This window comes from Cuculus canorus, chromosome 7 (genome assembly GCF_017976375.1).
Source record: "Cuculus canorus isolate bCucCan1 chromosome 7, bCucCan1.pri, whole genome shotgun sequence".
Classification (NCBI taxonomy): domain Eukaryota; kingdom Metazoa; phylum Chordata; class Aves; order Cuculiformes; family Cuculidae; genus Cuculus; species Cuculus canorus.
Genome location: NC_071407.1, coordinates 1,242,782 through 1,259,627, shown reverse-complemented (window position 1 = coordinate 1,259,627; position 16,846 = coordinate 1,242,782). Strand labels below are relative to the sequence as shown.

The 16,846-nt window shown below is 48.7% G+C and overlaps 1 protein-coding gene across 11 annotated transcripts in view; it reads left to right on the top strand.

The window, feature by feature from the left end:
• The window catches only part of TACC2 (transforming acidic coiled-coil containing protein 2), a 126,186-nt gene that overhangs the window by 38,082 nt on the left and 71,258 nt on the right, over positions 1-16,846 (top strand). The window lies entirely within an intron of this gene.

The window sequence follows — 16,846 nt, the reverse complement described above, 5'->3', positions numbered from 1 at the left end:
TTCATTTGAAAAATGCTAAATTTGGGGTTGTTAGCAGGCAGGCAGCTAGCTTGTGGCCATGGCTTTGTGCCAGACTGAAGTGATGCTTGCAGGGAGCATCAACATTTATTTTAATGAATCCCCTCTTTCCTGGGGTCTCACTCCTCCTCAGGCTGTTGTACCTGCGGAAGCGCTTTGTGAAATTGTTTCCAGATGGAAAAAAAGAGTTGAATTCTGCCCACCCCCCCATTGAGAGGCATCTGCGTGCCTGTACCTGTATCAGAAATCACGGTAACTTCTTCTGTGCCTCATTTCCTGCTGCTTGGGCGGCAGGATAGGAGAGCTGCTCTTCCCAGAAACTTTAACTCTGCTTGATCTTACTCTCTGCTGTCAGAGTGGATGCTGTTGGCTCTGGATCTGGCAGCTAAGTGAACTCCACAGCACGTGTGACTGGTGGTGGTGTTTCCCCTCGATGAGCCATGCCTTGCAGCCCAGGTGATGTGGGCAGCTACATGTTTTTCATCATCTTCCCCCATTTCCTTATCTGATCTGGTCTCTAGGGGTCATTTGGGTTATTCTTCTGTTTCCTCTACGCATCTGAATTGTTAAAAGCAGCAATGAGCACATCCAGGGGAAATCCCTTTCAGATTCAGGAACGTGAAACTTCTTCTATAATACAAAATTTAACTGGCCAAAAAGCTGTTCCCTCCCTTTGCTCATAGGAAATGGAACAAGGGCTGGAAGGAGAAACAGTTCAAGGGTCAAACCCAAAGTGATTAATACCTTCTTCTACTTGAGGCTCCATTCTGAACTGCTGCTTTGAGAGGTCCAACTGGTATAATTACTGTACCCTAACATTAAATGAAGATACGCAGTCCTGAAGAGTGAGCTGGAAAACTCTAACTGGGCTAAATCGAGTCTCTGTAGCTCCAGTGTTTTACCTGAAATATCTCAGTCGGGCAGTCGGTAAGCAATGAATCTACCCGCTGTCCTGCTGTGGGATAGCTATTGTAGACATTTAGTCTGTAGTTGTTGTCTGATGTGTTGTAAACACAATAATGATCTCCCTGCGTAGAGACTCAGTTAATTTGTCGGGTGCTGGCAGCTTGTCTATGCAGTTTGGTGTACCTCAATGCAAAGAGGTATTTATTTACCTGAGAAGCCACTCTTTTGTGTTGTGGGAAACCTATGAGATTAATCAGATTAATCATGGAATGTTTTCAGTTAGAAGGGACCTCAAAGCCCATCCAGTTCCAACTCCCCTGCCATGGGCAGGGACACCTCCCCCTGGCTCAGGGGCTCCAAGCCCCATCCAACCTGGCCTGGAACCCCTCCAGGGATGGGGCAGCCACCACTGCTCTGGGCAACCTGGGCCAGGGCCTCCCCACCCTCACAGCAAAACATTTCTTCCTAAGGTCTCATCTCAATCTCCTCTCTTTCAGCTGAAAACCATTCCCCTTGTCCTATCCCTGCCCTCCCTGATCCAGAGCCCCTCCCCAGCTTTCCTGGAGCCCTTTTTAGTACTGGAAGCTGCTCTAAGGTCTCCCCGCAGCCTTCTCTCCTCCAGGCTGAACAACCCCAACTCTCCCAGCCTGTCCTTCTACGGGAGATGCTCCAACCCTCCCATCATCTTTGTGTCCTCCTCTGGCCTCACTCACTCTAACAGACCCATGTGTGCTCTGTGCTGAATTAATAAAGGCGTGCAACTAATGAAAACTGTTCCCTTTTCTTACAGGTAACCTTTTCTTACAGGTAACCTGTAAGAAAACCTGTGAGATTTTAAAGCAACCTCTAAGAAAACCTAAGATTTTAAAGAAACCTATAGGAAAACCTGAGATTTTAAAGAAACCTGTACGAAAACATGTGCGATTTTAAGATGTGGGACTTAACAGAAGAACTGGAGTAAGAATACAGAGGTTATTTGTTTATAGCTGTAAATGCAAGCCACAACTTTCAGTGGAAGCTGTTCAAAACTTTTCCTGCGCCCTGTAACTTTTTAAAAGTTACCTTTAAACGCTCTTCCTGCATCCTGAATCCTTAAAACCCCCATCAACTGACCAAGCCTCTGCTGAAGCGATTTTTTGAAGGCACGTGTAACTCAATCTGCCCGCATCCCCCCAACCCCCTCGCAGTGGGTGGGAAATCCGGAGCAGCCATCGGGTTGCGACTGAAAAAAACGAGCCCTGGAAGGAATTCCCCCACCAAAACAACAGGAATAAAGAACAAAAACCACGTGGGAGCTGCGGCTTCGTTGCTTTGGGTGTTGGTCCCTGCGCTCTGCGTGCGAAAAGCGCTCCGGCTCCAACCACCGTGGGAGCCCCGCGTCCTTCCCCGGAGGGGTGGAAGGGCCCCGGGGCGGCTGCGGGGAAGGACGCGGGGCTCGTCTGGCTCTTCCTTTCCTTCGGGAGCCTCATGGGGAGGAGCCTGAGAGCTCCAGGCTCCTACTCATCCCCAGCCTTTTGTAGTGCGGGGCAGGGCTTGGCGTGCGGGAGGGGTGGGAGAGGGAAAAAAAAAAAAGGACCCGGGATGGTGGAAGAAGTGGAAGGAATCGGGGTGAAAAAGCCTCTGGCGGGTTGTTGTGTCGGAAGCGAGGATGACTGGGGATTGCGGAGCTGCTGATTGTTTCCTGGCGGTGGTGAGTAAAAAGTTGGCCAAGGAAGGAGCTAACAAAAAGCAACGCGCAGTTACTGTAGCAGAAATGAGACCGTAGATGTTGCCACGCTCGAAAGAGGCTGTTTTTCCTCTTTTTTCTTTCTTTTTCTTTGCCTTTCAACAACTTTTTCCAAGAGTTCGAGCCCTCCTGCTCGCCCAGCTCTGAGCTGGGGGGGATTCGCTCTCCTCGCCTCCAAGGAAAAGCCTTGGAAAAAGCGGGATGGTTTTGCAGCTCCTGCCATGGGTTTGGGTTGGGATTCAGCTTGGCTGAGTTTGGGAGAGAGGACTCTGAGCACACCCAGGAGCTTCGGGGTCAGCTTTACCGGTCGGAATGTGGAGGGTTTTGGCATCAGGAGGTGTCTGAGCCCTTCAAAGGCTCCAAAGGCTGCTCGGTGTGACGTTACGGGCTTTTTATGCTGGTTGACAGTTATTACGGCAAATATGCTTATTCATCCCGAGCAGTGATTTATCCCATTAAGACTTCTGTGTGGCTCTCTGCTGTCCCTCTTTTAGCTTGTGGAGGAAGCAATGCTCTAACGCGTGTTTCGGTCCCCTGAAGTCTTTTAATCTAAATTAATTGTGTGTGTTTGTCTGATGTAATAAATTAGCATAACTTTTAGGTTTTAATGTGACCGCAGCAATGTAGGATACTCCGGGAAAAGAAGTTATTTGTTTCTGTTTTATGGTTGTGACTAATCACAGCAATGATCAATCTCGAACACGTGGTACAGAAATTCAGGGACATCTCAGCGAGAAGGGTTGGGCGAGCGAGGAAGTCCAGGCCCTCAGGTAACGTGTGAATAAACACCATCCCCTGCCAAGATAACTCCTCTGTTTTGTCAGGATTTCCACCAGCACTGCCAGAAGTGTCCCTTCCCAGAATTGCTCTCCATCGTCACGTGTGCGGGTTTCTGACAGCGACAGCGCTACCGTCCCACTTGGCTGGATGATGCGGAGTTCCCTGCGGGGAATGGGTTTCTGGGGTTGAGTTTGATAGGTGGGGTGTTGCCCTCAGGAAGCCTTTTAAAAGATGCTTTAGTTTCTCCAGAATGCAGTTTCTGCGCCCGTTTTCCTTCCTTACTCTCTCAGTACGGATCTTTGCAGTAAGAGAAGGGACTCCCTTGTGGCTGGAGGCACAGCCGTGCATTCGGAGCCGGACAGTCGCGTGGGCTGCAGGCAGCCCGCAGCCGGTGGGAGATGCAGTTGGTTCCTGTTGCTCAGCTGGGATGGTGGTGGTTCCCTTCCTTGGGGACGGGCGTGAGCGCTGGGCTGGCTCTCCCTGGGCACTTTGAGCGTGGTCACTCAGCATCCAGACCTGTTGCGCTGAAGCCTGACCAGTTCAGAGGCAGAGCACGTAAATCTCAGCTGCTGGGATGATTCCCCCAGGAGTCAGCTCTACTGTTGTATCTCAGTGGTGACGTCTTTTCTCTGCAGTGCATAGTGCTGTGCATCAAACTTGTGTGTCCCCTGCGTGACGGTGATTTTGTTTCATTAACGCATGCTAGTTCATCTCTTGGACCCCTTCATTAGGGTGTTTGCACAGCGCCCGGCTCAGCAGGACTCGGCCCGGCTCAGGCACGCAGGAGGTCCCGCACTGTAAATACAAAGTGCTGATGTGAAGCACTTCAGGCATAGTTCCTCCTTCAGAGTGCGCAAAAGGAATTTGAGGTGTGTTTTCAGAATCACGTATTTAAATTCAGAATTAAGTCTTTGAGTTTAGAAAAGGCAGCGCGTTTCCTGAAGATTGAACGTCTGAATGTGAGCGTGGGTCATCTCTGCTTAGTGAGCAGCAGAAGAAACCGGTGACTCCCGGTCTGCGCTGTGTTGGAGCTTTAAAAGCTGCTGTTGGCATATGGACCTGCTCCGTGGGGACATCATTCCATCGTCATATGGGAGTCCACTTAGTTCACTGGGGAATGAAGCCACGCTTGATGTTTCTATCTCAGCATTTCATATTTTTCCTAGAACTCTAATACTTAAATTGATTTTAAATTACCTACCAGGTACAGGGCGGAGGGAAAAGAGGAGTTTATGTTTTTAATCCTGCGCTCGTAGTTTATGCAGCAGTCCTGAGCTTTTTGCTGAGCAGGAATAGTTTTAGTTTCTGATACCAGTGATGTTGATTTCTAATCTGAGAAACAGCTTCTTATCTTTTACTCTGCTAATTTATATTGACCGGAGTCCCAATAATCATGAAGATACTTCTAATGAACAGAAATCCCAAATGTGCATGGAGTTACTGTAGTAGCTTATTGTTGGGTTTTCTGCATGTGATATTTATTTCAATGAATGTGGCTGATGTACAAGATAAGCTACAAAATAAAGCATTAGAAGGTAAAAGTGAATATTATGAAGGAATTAATACAATGATTTGAATGTTGCGAGGTCCAATGAATGTTTGAATGAATGGGTTTGAACTGATGTAGATCCTGCTAGATTTCTTTCCTTTGCAAAGAATTGCAGGGTAAGAACTTATCAGAAATAGCAAATACAGTATTTTTGTGTGATTAATTAATACTTTTTGTTATACATGTGTAAACCGAGGCTTAAAGATTGGACTTCTTGGCCCGATTTATTACAAAGCCAAGTATGAACTCTAGAGGATTTGGTGTCTCAGCCCTGCTGTGCCCAGTGAGCAACACCTCATTTCTTGAAGAAAACGCACTGGTGGGTGATAGGAGGGCCGCGAGCCCAGTCCTGCCTTGCGGCTGTTGGTGCCGTTTTCCAGAGGTTTCTGGAGTAAAAGCAGGATGTATAAATCTTGCCATTATCTCATCAAAAGCAACCAAATGTTCGGGACTAGGAGACAGCGAGGCTTAAAGCGCTTATTGGTTTCCCTTGGAGTAAACTCGGAGCTGTTGCTGACGGTTCAGAGGGGCACATCCAGCTCTCCTGATTGGAAAAACATGGGCAGGGGGAAAACGCCAAGACCTGTAGCTGCCTTCTGTCTCCAGCACCAGCATCAAAACGTTTGAAACCTCGAGTACGAAGCGGGGGTTTTAAGGTTTGCATCTTGCTGATGTCAGTAGGGGAGCAACAGATCGACCCAGCAGAGATCCTCATCCTCGCTGTGGCTGCGGGGCTGGCGCTGAGGAGCCGACCCCGCTGCCTCCGTGTCCACATGTGTGAAAATGTGCTTTTTTACGTGTTTTGAATACATTCCCTGCCTCAGTTTGAGCGTGTCTTGCATAGAGATCAGAGCCTCTATGTTTAAACAGAAGAAATATAGAAACCTATACCTATAAGAAGGTATAGGTTTCTGTAGCTTCTCATTCATTTGTTGATGTTTAATGACTGAAATTTGCTCTTTGCATTCCTGCCTTCTGACAGTGCCTTGAAAAATCTCTCTTTCAAGGGTAAGGAAAGGCCTTAAAAGTGAAATTATGAAACTCAGGAGCCTAAGGACACTGGATGGGCGATGTCTTTCACTTGTGACACTAATAACAGACTGAACCTCGGTCTTTGGGCTGAATTTAGTGTGCTCGCTGCAGCTGTTGGTAAGCAACTGCTTGTTACACTGTGAGCTATTTTCCTTTGAGAAGTATTTCAGTCATGCTTGTCATAAGTAGAATTTGAAGTAATTTGAAGTAGATCCTCTTCCAGACTTAAGCAATGGAATGGAAAATGCTTGTGGCCTTTTTACAGAGCTCCATTCTAGAAACAAATTGGCCTAAAAGCCAGGTTGCCGCAGAGGACTTGCAGCAGGGCCCTGGCGGCGGGCGCCTGCGAGGCGAAGGTGGATGGGATGCCCAGGAATGTCAGTTGTGGAACTCGTTTGAGCAGCTCTTGGATAGCTTGGTTCTTTGTGCCGTGCGGCACAGGGTGGTTTGGCAATGAGCAGCTTCCCCATCACCTCCCCAAGCTCGAGTTTCCAGTTACGTTGTCCATCGCTGGTATGAAAATCGCTGCCTGGGTGTTCGTTCTGTGAGTGGCGATGGGCAATCGTGGTGCTTCTCACCAGTGCAACAGCTTCAGTCGCACTCTTGCCTTGTGCTGTGCCTTCTGTATGTTCTCAGAAGGACCCTCGGTGCTCTGTCAGGAGCCGGAACAGGACCAGTCCATCACCTCGTGTGTAGAAGAAAGAAGTTGCAGTGTCCTGTTGTCAAGGGCTGCTTTTAAATGCTCTTTTTAAGGCATAGCAGAGGGGCACACCAAGCTGTGCCGTAAGCACAGGCAGCTCCTAGTGATGAGTGACAACCAAAAGCTATAGGATTTAGAGCTTGTAGACATCTTAACTCAAAGCTTCCCACTGCAGGTTGGGCCCTCAGGTGGGGCTGAACCGGAGACGATGTGGACAGTTAAATGTTTACTGTTGTAATTGGATAAAATTGTAAATATTAAAAATATCAGATACTCTGGGGTGTCACTTGAGAACTGCACTTCATGCAGCAGCTTAGCTCTGCTGCTCTTGGGGTGGGTGTAATGGAGGGGAGGGTGTCGCGTGGTCGGTCAGGGATGCCGTGGGCAAACTGGGATGAGTGCAGAATGAAAACACTGGAAATGAAAAGGAGAAGCACTGATTTACAAAGGATCAGAGGGGTAATTAATTAAAACTAAAATAAAAAGAACAGAAAGCAAGCTTGACAAAGCATTATTTCCATTGCAACGTGTGACTTTACAGAATCCTTTAGATAACTTCTCCCAAGGAACAAGTGATAGGATGAGAGGGAATGGCCTCAAGTTGCCCTGGGGGAGGTTTGGATTGGATATTAGGAAAGATGTCTTTACTGGAAGAGTGGTGAAGCCCTGGCAGAGGCTGCCCAGGGCAGTGGGGGAGTCCCCATCCCTGGAGGGGTTCGGAAAGCGTGTGGCTATGGTGCTTCCGGCGTGGTTTATTCGGCACAGTGGCGTTGGGCTGATGGTTGGACGGGGTGAGGTCTTTTCCAACTTTAATGGTTCTGTGTTTCTATTCTAAGTGTGAAGTTACCAGAATAGGAGTGACATTTTCACAGTGCAGTTTAACTCCCTGTTACGTTATTTGGACCAAAATTAGACTGTTGTAGAGGATCCTACTAGTCCACCGGATTCGCAGTTAGGCAAGGTGGTGACTGTCTGGGGTTAAAGCTGAGGTCCCTGATTGAAGGATTTTTATTTTTAGGCTGCAATTCTAAATGCCGAGTGACAGGCTGAGGTCTGTACAGCTCTGCTCAAGTCTGCTGGTGTAAGGCACCATCCCTCCGTGGATTCTTCATGGGAAGAAGGCAGGGTGAGGTGTCTCCCTGTGGAATCTGGGACACCTTTGTCTGGCTCCGTGCTCCCCATGCAGAGCCCTCGCACAGCTTTGGGGCAGGTGAAATCCGGACTCAAGCTCCCTGTGTGTTACCTGGTTTCTGAGCAAGGAAGTTTTGCCATTTCTTTTGTTCAAGCAGTAGCTCATGGCATCCAAAGGGGCTGAATTTGCTGCTAGGTTGTACTGTCTCACTGATCCTGCAGTGGTAACACAGACAAATATCCGAAGGCTTCAGCTTGGTGGGAACTAGAGCTGTGCACAAAACCAACTTCCGTTAAAAGCACCAACTTCTGCTGCATTGCCCAACACACACGTTAGCATTCATGTGCTAAAGTCCATTTGATCAGCTCAACAGCCATAGTTCTGCAATAACTCTGACCTCCAAGGCTGCCTTTTCCCGTGTCTTTTCTCTCCTCAGCCCTCCTGGGCCAGGTGAGGACATGCCGTTGGCTTCTCCCCTTGACCCTTCTGAGCAACCCTTAGCTGTTTCTGCAGCATGTGGAACGGGGATGGTGCTGAGCTGACTGCAGCAAGGTACTGTACGGAGCCGCTGCAGTGGTGGGAAGCGGCTCAAAGCGCTTGCTGATGTGGGCGGGTTGAGGAGCACCAGGATCAGCGCTAGCTGACGAGTTGCTGTTGCTCTTCTCGTCCGGATGTATGTCTGGAATGGCCAGTTGCTGGTGGAATTGCTGAGTCTGTAGGCAGTGGACCATCTGTCAGTGGGAACCCTTACCAGAATTTAAATCTCCCTTTATCAAAACCTTCAAAGGAAGATGCTGTTTGCCTTTCCTTGAGATGGAATTGCTGTGACACACAGGAAGGTCACACCATGTGATAGTGTAATACGTGCCTTATGGGTTTTAGGTGCTTATAGTTTTTGAATTACTACAAAATAACCAATCCTTTGGACGTTTTCTTTGATTTTGAGAAGTTCCTCACCAGTATAATGCTGGTTATAAAGCATTTAGGTATCTCATCTGTGCTGGTTGCTGGGGTTTTGGTCCGCTATTACTTGTGCTGTGAAGGGAACTGTTGCTTTATTTGTGCTGGTGGCAGTTGGGTTGTCAGGATCTTCGGGCATGTGAATTTGTCTTAACTGCCAAGAGTGAAGGAAGCCTTGCAGGGCGTGTTTGCCCTTCAATTCAGTGAAGTGTAAACACACACCATATATTTAAGCTAGTATTAAATTGGTTAGCCGAAGTAGCGATAATGTGCTATCAGAGGCAGAAAGGAGCTTGAGTGATTTGCTCAATCCACCTTAAAATCTGGGTGACTTTGCTCTCTAGCCCGGACTGGTCTTCCATCAGTCCCCAGGCTGGCTCTTAGCAAACACTGGTGAGTGAGGCTGAGAAACGAACTTTTCCTTGCGGTTAAGGTAAGTGACCGAGAGAAGATTGCAGTGGGAAGCTAATGATGTGGATTTGTTCCAGTTCTTGTAAGTTTTTACTCAAAGAGTTGTGTTTCTTTGTTTTTAACAAGGGTAATTGGGTTCCTGATGGGATTTTTTTGATTCTGTTTCTGTTTTTTTCTTGCTAATGGACTGTTGGCTGGTGTAGCAAGGTGGTTAGAAAAGAGTGAGCAGTAATTGAGGTGGAACTCTGAGCTGCTCCGAGTGCAAAGGAATGAAAAAGGATGAACACTAGAAGTGCCAGGAAGATTTATATATGGTCTCTGGAAAACAGTCTGAAATAGTCTCTGTTGCCCTTGGGGCAATAGTTAGCTCTGTGTAGGGAAAAAGGCACACGAGCTGTCTGTGATTCAGCGTGACCTTAGGAAACATTTAGGAAGAGCAGTCTTACACCGTGTCTTAATTTACTGCTTCTCATGAACTTCTTGATTTCACACTGTTCACATTCTGATCTAGATCTGGAATTTAAAGTTAATTATACTATAACTTTTCTGTTGATCTACTTAATAATCGCTGTCTTTGACAACTTTTTTACCTTTAATGTCTGAAAGTCCATCTCAAGGTCCTTCCATCATCCGATTCGGGCAGGCTGGGAGTGCTGGGGCTGAGCTGTCGTCAGCCCTTACGAGGTGGCTGAGCCCAGTAGGGACGAGGGCACAAAGTCTCTGCAGCAGCCACAGCATCTGGCTCTTCTTTCCATAGCCTGACGTTGAGGGAAGGGGCAAGGGTTTTTGCAAGAGTTCGGGGCTGAAAAGTTGTGGACCAGGGATATTCAGCATGGAAATAGGTTTTCAGTTCCTGAAGTGGAGGAAGGCGAGAGAGAAACAGCGCGGTCTGCTGGAGTGGATCTGGCTGTAGGTAGCTCTCGTGGTTGTTGGTTTAAATTCTTCTGTTTATTTTTTTGAAAGCCACACAAGTTAACTGTTGTCAGTAGTGTTTTTTTACTCCTTTGTTTTGAGTCCTCGTTCAGCTTTGATACAAAAGCCTTTCTCTTCTCCTTCCACCCGTCTTTCCTGTCCCGGCTGCTGCTGCTTGCCAGCTCCTCTGCGAGCCTCGTTCCCTGGGGTGCCGTCATGGAACCGCAGCAGCTCCCAGGGGTGCCCACCTGCTGATGCAGAGGAGGGGTTAACGTTGGTGCAGGTGGACCTCTGCTTTAACTCCTGTCTGAACCAGGCATGGTTGCAGCTCTCTTCTGGCAGTGACAAACCCTGCTAGCGTCTGTGGTTTGGTCAGCCCTGTCCTGATAACATAATTCTGACAGCAGATGGAAGTAGGACTCCTGAAATGCCTGGGATTGTGCTCACACGGAGGAGCAGTCAGAGCAGGACCGGGCTTTTCTTGTCCGTGGGAAGAGTTTGAGTGGTGTTTGTTGTTTCACGTCATTGCCTTCTCCCTCCTCTTCTCTTCACCTGTGATGTGGAGCAGATAGTGCTTTATTAATGTGGTCATCTTACTTCAATAAGGCCAGGCTGGATGGGCCTTGGGCAGCCTGATCCGGTGGGAGGTGTCGCTGCCCATGGCAGAAGGGCTGGAATCAGATGATCTTTAAGGTCCCTTCAAACCATTCTATGATTTTATAGGCAACAGGTTTTTGGCATTTTGTGTAGAAATACTGCACCACTGCTTTTTATTAGGGCTGCAAACAATTCTGTATCACACACATATGTGTTGATGCCTTCTGGTTGTACCTCTGCACTACGTTATGGACTGTCACAAGGGCTGTTAGGTGGCACAGTGTAAGTCCAGTCTGTCTGCAGCAAAGTACAATTAGAGTGTTTTTTTACCCTCAATATATTAAGTTGTTTACTAGTAAGTTCCTTTTGTTTCCATGCATTTCTCCGTAAGGGCTGTCACATAGTGCATAGGGTGCACATTTCGACAAGGAAAAATATTGGTGCATGTAAGGCAGGGGTCAGCTTGTGGTAAATGTCTTCCAGATGGCAGCGCACATTAAAATATCGGGTTGTCCCTCCATCTGTCCAGGCAAGAAACTGTATCTCTGTTTTGCTCCTTGGGGCTGCCTGTCTGCCTCTCTCCTCCCAGCCGATTCCATATTGATCAGGGATGGCGTGGCAGCATCTGCTGGGTCAGTGGGGTTTGTTTACTGTCTCTGCAGAGGACTGTCCTGGAAAGAACCGGGTAAAGAGTTCACTGGCTCTTCTGCCAAGCTTTTTTTGTTTAGCAATGGAAATGAAAGGCCAAGTTCACTCTGGTTTGCCAGGACACATTGCACTAGGAGGAATCGTGGCCAGATACGTCTGTCTGTTGGTGCTGCAGGTGCGGAGCTCTGTGGTACAGCTGCTGTTCTGCGTGAGGAGCCTTGGACTGGGGAGGCAGAGAAGTGCCCCGGCTGTTGGAGAGCACAGCCCAGCTGGTTAGAGATGTTAAACATGAGTTCCCTCCAGCTTGCTGCCTGTCTTGTTGGCAAAAAAACCTGCAGGTGCATTGGGAAAAATGAGAGCTTGGAAAGTGCTTGCTGCAGGAGTTGTCATTAGGATCAGGCCATCGGAAACAGGCAAGGCAACCCCAACTCTGGTCCCTCCCATGGCCTAAGGAAAGATTGTGCTCTTGTATTTAAGCTCCAGCTGAGGCTGCAGAGGTGTCGCGAGGCGTTTAGTCCAGAGCAGGCAGAGCCGGTGCAGCTCTGCATGAACACACGGGAATCAAAGTTGTTCTAAACCTAAGCTGGCAGTAGAAAACGCTGCGTTCCCCTCCCTCGGGCACTCTCCCAGCTCCTGTTACACACAGAGGACACGTTAAGTGGTCAGAAGGGAACTGGTGAGAGGCGACGTCAGATGCACCGAAAGCTGTGTTGCTTTACCTGCAGATGGACCTTTCCTGGTCGCAAGGTGCACAGCCCGGGGAAGGCGATGCCCTCGGGTGCGCTCCTCAGCGTCAGCAGGACACAGGCAGGGAGAGCGCGGACATCTGCACGCACAGGGGGGCAGAAAGTCATTGTTGAGAATGACTTAAAATAAATGGAGGCAGAGCTTGAAAAATGCTTGTTTTCTGTTAGCTCAGCTCTACAGGGAGCAGACTGGGAAGGCCTGGCCCTTTTGGCAGTGTCCCTGCTACGGCCACTAGAATGTTACTCGCTGGAAAAACAATGGCAAGTCTTGTTTTGGTAAGAGCTGTGGAGAAGCAGAGATTTAAAGATAGCGGCTTCACATCTGAGCTGATGCAAGTACTGTGACCTGATACGTGCACCAGACTTGGCGCAGACTTAGGCTGTCCTCACTCTGGACTCTCCAGCCTGTTTGCGAAGGGTCTGGAGCACAAGCCTCCCGAGAAGCAGCAGAGGGCCCTGGGGCTGTTTAGCCTGGAGAAGAGAAGGCTGAGGGGAGACCTTATTGCTCTCTACAACTACCTGAGAGGAGGTTGCAGAGGAGTGGGTGTTGGTCTCTTCTCCCAAGTAACAAGTGATGGGATGAGAGGAAGAGGCCTCAAGTTGCCCCAGGGAAGGCTTAGATTGGATATTAGGAAAGATTTTTTTACTGGAAGAGTGGTGAAGGCCTGGCAGAGGCTACTCAGGACAGTGGTGGAGTCTCCATCCCTGGGGGGGTTCAAAAGTCACATAGATGTGGCACTTCAGGACGTGGTTCAGTTGGCACGGTGGAGTTGGGCTGACGGTTGGACTGGATGAGCTTAAAGGTCTTTTCCAACCTCATTCTATGTCTTTTCCTTTGAGAGCTGATGATGCCACTACGCACCTGCAGGTGATGCCCATCTGGTGAGTAGCACTATGCTGTCGCTGTTTGACATCCAAACTGCTCTGAACAGTGCTGAGATTCTTATGTGGCAATATCAGCCCTGGACCTCTCGTGATTAGTCTTGCAACCTACTTTTCCTGGCCTTGCTCAACACCCCTTGTCAGAGTGACAGCAGTGGGGAGGTGGTCGAGTCACCTTCCCTGGAGGTGTTTAAGGAACGGGTGGATGAAGTGCTGAGGGACATGGTTTAGGGAGTGTTAGGAATGGTTGGACTCGATGATCCAATGGGTCCTTTCCAACCTTGTGATTCTGTGTGATTCTGTGTGGGGAGGAGGAGTGGGGCTGCCTGTGGTGCCCCGTCCGACAGTCCTTCTGCCCACGGCACACGGGTGGGTGCCTCCTGGTTCTTGGGTTGGTGCAAGATGTCAGAGAAAACACAAGTGCTGACTGCATCCCTGCTGTGCTCCTTTACGAGCTCACTTGCGCGAGGCGTGGTCTTTATGGGAATCCAGTGTTTGATGGTTTAGCTGAAGCTTGGAGAGATGAAGGGATATTATTTGTGGATTTTAATACATAGAGATACTGTAACTCTTTGTCACGGTTTAGCCCCAGCCTGTCCCACTGCGGCAGCTACAAGTGAACAGTTGGGCTCCCGGTTCCCTGCCCGTCCCCTGGGAAGGCAGAATGAGAGGAAAAGACTTGAGGGTTGGAAACTAGAACTGAAACAGCTGAAAAATAAATACATAAATGTAATTTTATGAAACTGCACCCCCGCCAATGACTTCGTCACCGCTGATGCTCTAGGCATGGGAAGAAGGTGAGTGGCAGGAGGGAGCTGGGCTCAGAACTGGATTCAGGAACACACGGATCCAGGATCAGGGCAAACAGACAGACGAGGTCCTCGCTGGACATCAGCCATCGAAGAAGAGAGCAAGACCCTGATGATCCCTCAGTTTTATCCTGAGTTATAACATGTATGGGATGGAGTCCTCGTGGTCAGGTTGGGGTCACTCCTCCTGTCCGCCCCTCCCTGCAGGTGCGATGTTTTCCGCCTCTTTCCCTTACGGCTCCACCAGCTCGAGGATGGCCTGGGTTTCTGTAGGAATAAGTGTGAGCAGTGGCCTTTCTGCATCCCAGTGCCCCGTGTGATCCCTGCTGGAGGGAAACCCTGCCCGAAACACATGCAGTTCATGTCAGGAAATGAAGTTATTTGGAGCTGAAGTCAGAAACTGAATCTGCTTTAGGTCAAAGCAGAACACTCTTAAGGGTAAGCCCTGTGCTGCGTGCAGAGCTCTTCTCGACACGCCTGTGTTTGTCACGAACTTTGCTTTGCAGAGAGCGTTAAGAATGGCGTTGGTCAAAGGGTATCAGAATATTGTTTCCCTTTCCGTGGAAAGGCTGAGCCGGGCGGGCAGCGGGGCTGCGCGAGGGGCAGGTGCTGCTGGAGCAGCCAACTGGGTGGTTTGTGTGTGCAGAGTGGGGCCAGAACTGTGTGTGTGCGCAGTGCTCCTGCCTGGATGGGCCCTCTGCTGAGTTGTCTTGGGGTTGCAATGATTTGTTTGCTCTCCAAACAGATGTTTGGCGTTCACTTATTTTTAGCAGTTTACTTTTTTGCTTTAATATCTTACTCTCATCTTCGTGCGACCCTATTTAGTCACGATGACTTCGTGCGTGTTTGGTGATGTGACTGCATTAGGACAAGGATGTTTTTAGCAGAGGGGAAAGGCCTTTCCGCGAAAAAGGAAACGCTTGCTTTTTAATTATTATTTAATTGTTTGTTTGGTTTAATTTGATGTGACTGAAAATTTAGGAAGTCTGTGTCAGTGTCTGACCAGTCTGGGCAAATGGGGAAAGAAAAGGAGGGAGGGTGGAAGGAAGGAAGGTAGAGAGGAAGGAGGGAAGGAGGGTAGAGAGGAAGGAAAGAAAGGGACAGAGGGGAGGGAGGAAAGAAAGGAGGACTGGACAGAGGGAAGGTGGAAGGAGGGATGGGAGGCAGTGAGGAAGGAAGGAAAGAAAAGGAGCGTGGAAAGCAGGGATAATTTTTTAGAAGAAATCCCTGAGTAGCTGGTCCATGTGGCACAAAGCAGCTTCATGGATATGAGCTAGTCAAGGTAAAGCCCTGCCAGGAAGAGCTGTCGTGATCTTAGTGGATAAACACTTTGGGGAATAACTGCTCTCGCTGTGGTATGTATTATAGCTAAAGTTAGGGATGTGATTTATGTTTATCCGCTGTTTGTATACGTGTTTCTAAAGAAAGGCACAATCTGTCCCTGAACTTCACCCACTCTTGTTCAGTAACATGGCTTAATCTACTGTCTATAATTGCAGTGTAATTACTGGGAGGAGGGGAGAGGAAATATGAAAAGAAATGGCTAAGATAACTGCTTCTATTTAGTTCAGGAAACCTGAAAGAAACGTCCCAGCCAAGGCTTGGTTCCACCAAGGTTTCCTTCAGCGTTTGCGTCTGAGTCTCTGGAAGCAGGAGGTGGACGGAGGGGAGGCTGCTACCCCAGGACAGCTCTGCACTGGAGGTGCCATGGGAAGGACAGCGTGGCGTGACAAGACCTTACGCTGCTCCTGCTTGGGAAACACAAACTCATTTGTTATTTAGTTCCTTTTCTGTCATCAGTTTAATGAGTGTGGCCAAGAGCAGAGTAGGTTAATGTGAGGGAGAACACAACGCGGCTTCTTGTGTGGTGGCTTTTGGATACAGAGGTGATTTACCTTAGAATCACAGAATTGTTAAGGTTGGAAAAGACCCCCAAGCTCATCCACTCCAACCATCAGCCCAACCCCACCGTGCCTGCTAAACTATGTCCCGAAGTGCCTTATCTACGTTGGTTTTGAACCCCTGCAGTGATGGAGACTCCACTGCTGCCCTGGGCAGCCTCTGCCAGGGCTTCACCACTCCTTTCGTAAGGGAATTTTTCCTCATATCCAATCTAAACCTCCCGTGGTGCAACTTGAGCCCATTTAAAGAGCATTAAAGAAGGCTTATGAGAGAAGTGTTTCATTTGTGTCGCTGTTGAGAGGTTTTCTAATCTGGGTTTTGCTTAAGAAACCAGAAAGTTCCTGGAGCCATAAAGGCACTCTGCTTTGCCTTGAGGAGCAGGACCAGCCAGAGTTCCCTCCCATGTGTGCCACGGATTCAGGCAGGTGGCTGTTCCTCCTCTCCTCTGCGTGGTGGCCATGTGCGAGAGCTCCTTCCACACCTCCCCAGAGCACCCCACAGCACCTTTCCTTGCACAGAGCCTTGGCCTCTCTGATCCGTGTTTCATGGAATCGTAGACTCATTTGGTTGCAAAAGACCTTTGAGATTGAGTCCAGCCATACGTGTCCACTACTAAACCAAATTTCCATGCTTGGGTAATCATGACATGGTGTCACATCTCTGGGTCTTGTGGGGCTCTGCGGAGCAGGGGGGGCTTGTAGGAATTAACAAATACAGCAGTGTTACAGTCCTGTAATCTTAACATTCATGTCATGAGCTCACGGATTATTGTGGGTTTAGCGTTACAGTATAGAGAGAGCTTCTAAAGTAGGAGAATTTTTAGTCCTGGATTGTAGTTCTTTCTAAAATACAAGTCACATAATCGAATGTTTGTGAGGAAAAAGGGCTGTGTGAGAGCTGTGAAGCAGTCAGAAGTGTTCTATTTATTTTACTAATCTCCTATGGAGTTAAATTTCTCTGGCAGGTAATGTTCTGGTCTGTAAGAGCTGTCAAAGTTTTGTAACGTTACTGGTTGTGTGGTCATCTGAGAAATGCAGTGAAATAGGTTTTGTACAAAGAAGTAATTTGTGGGAGGTGTGAGCGACGCAGTACCGGGGGGGGGGACAGTGTGCTCCTTAGTTCGGATCCCGACAAAG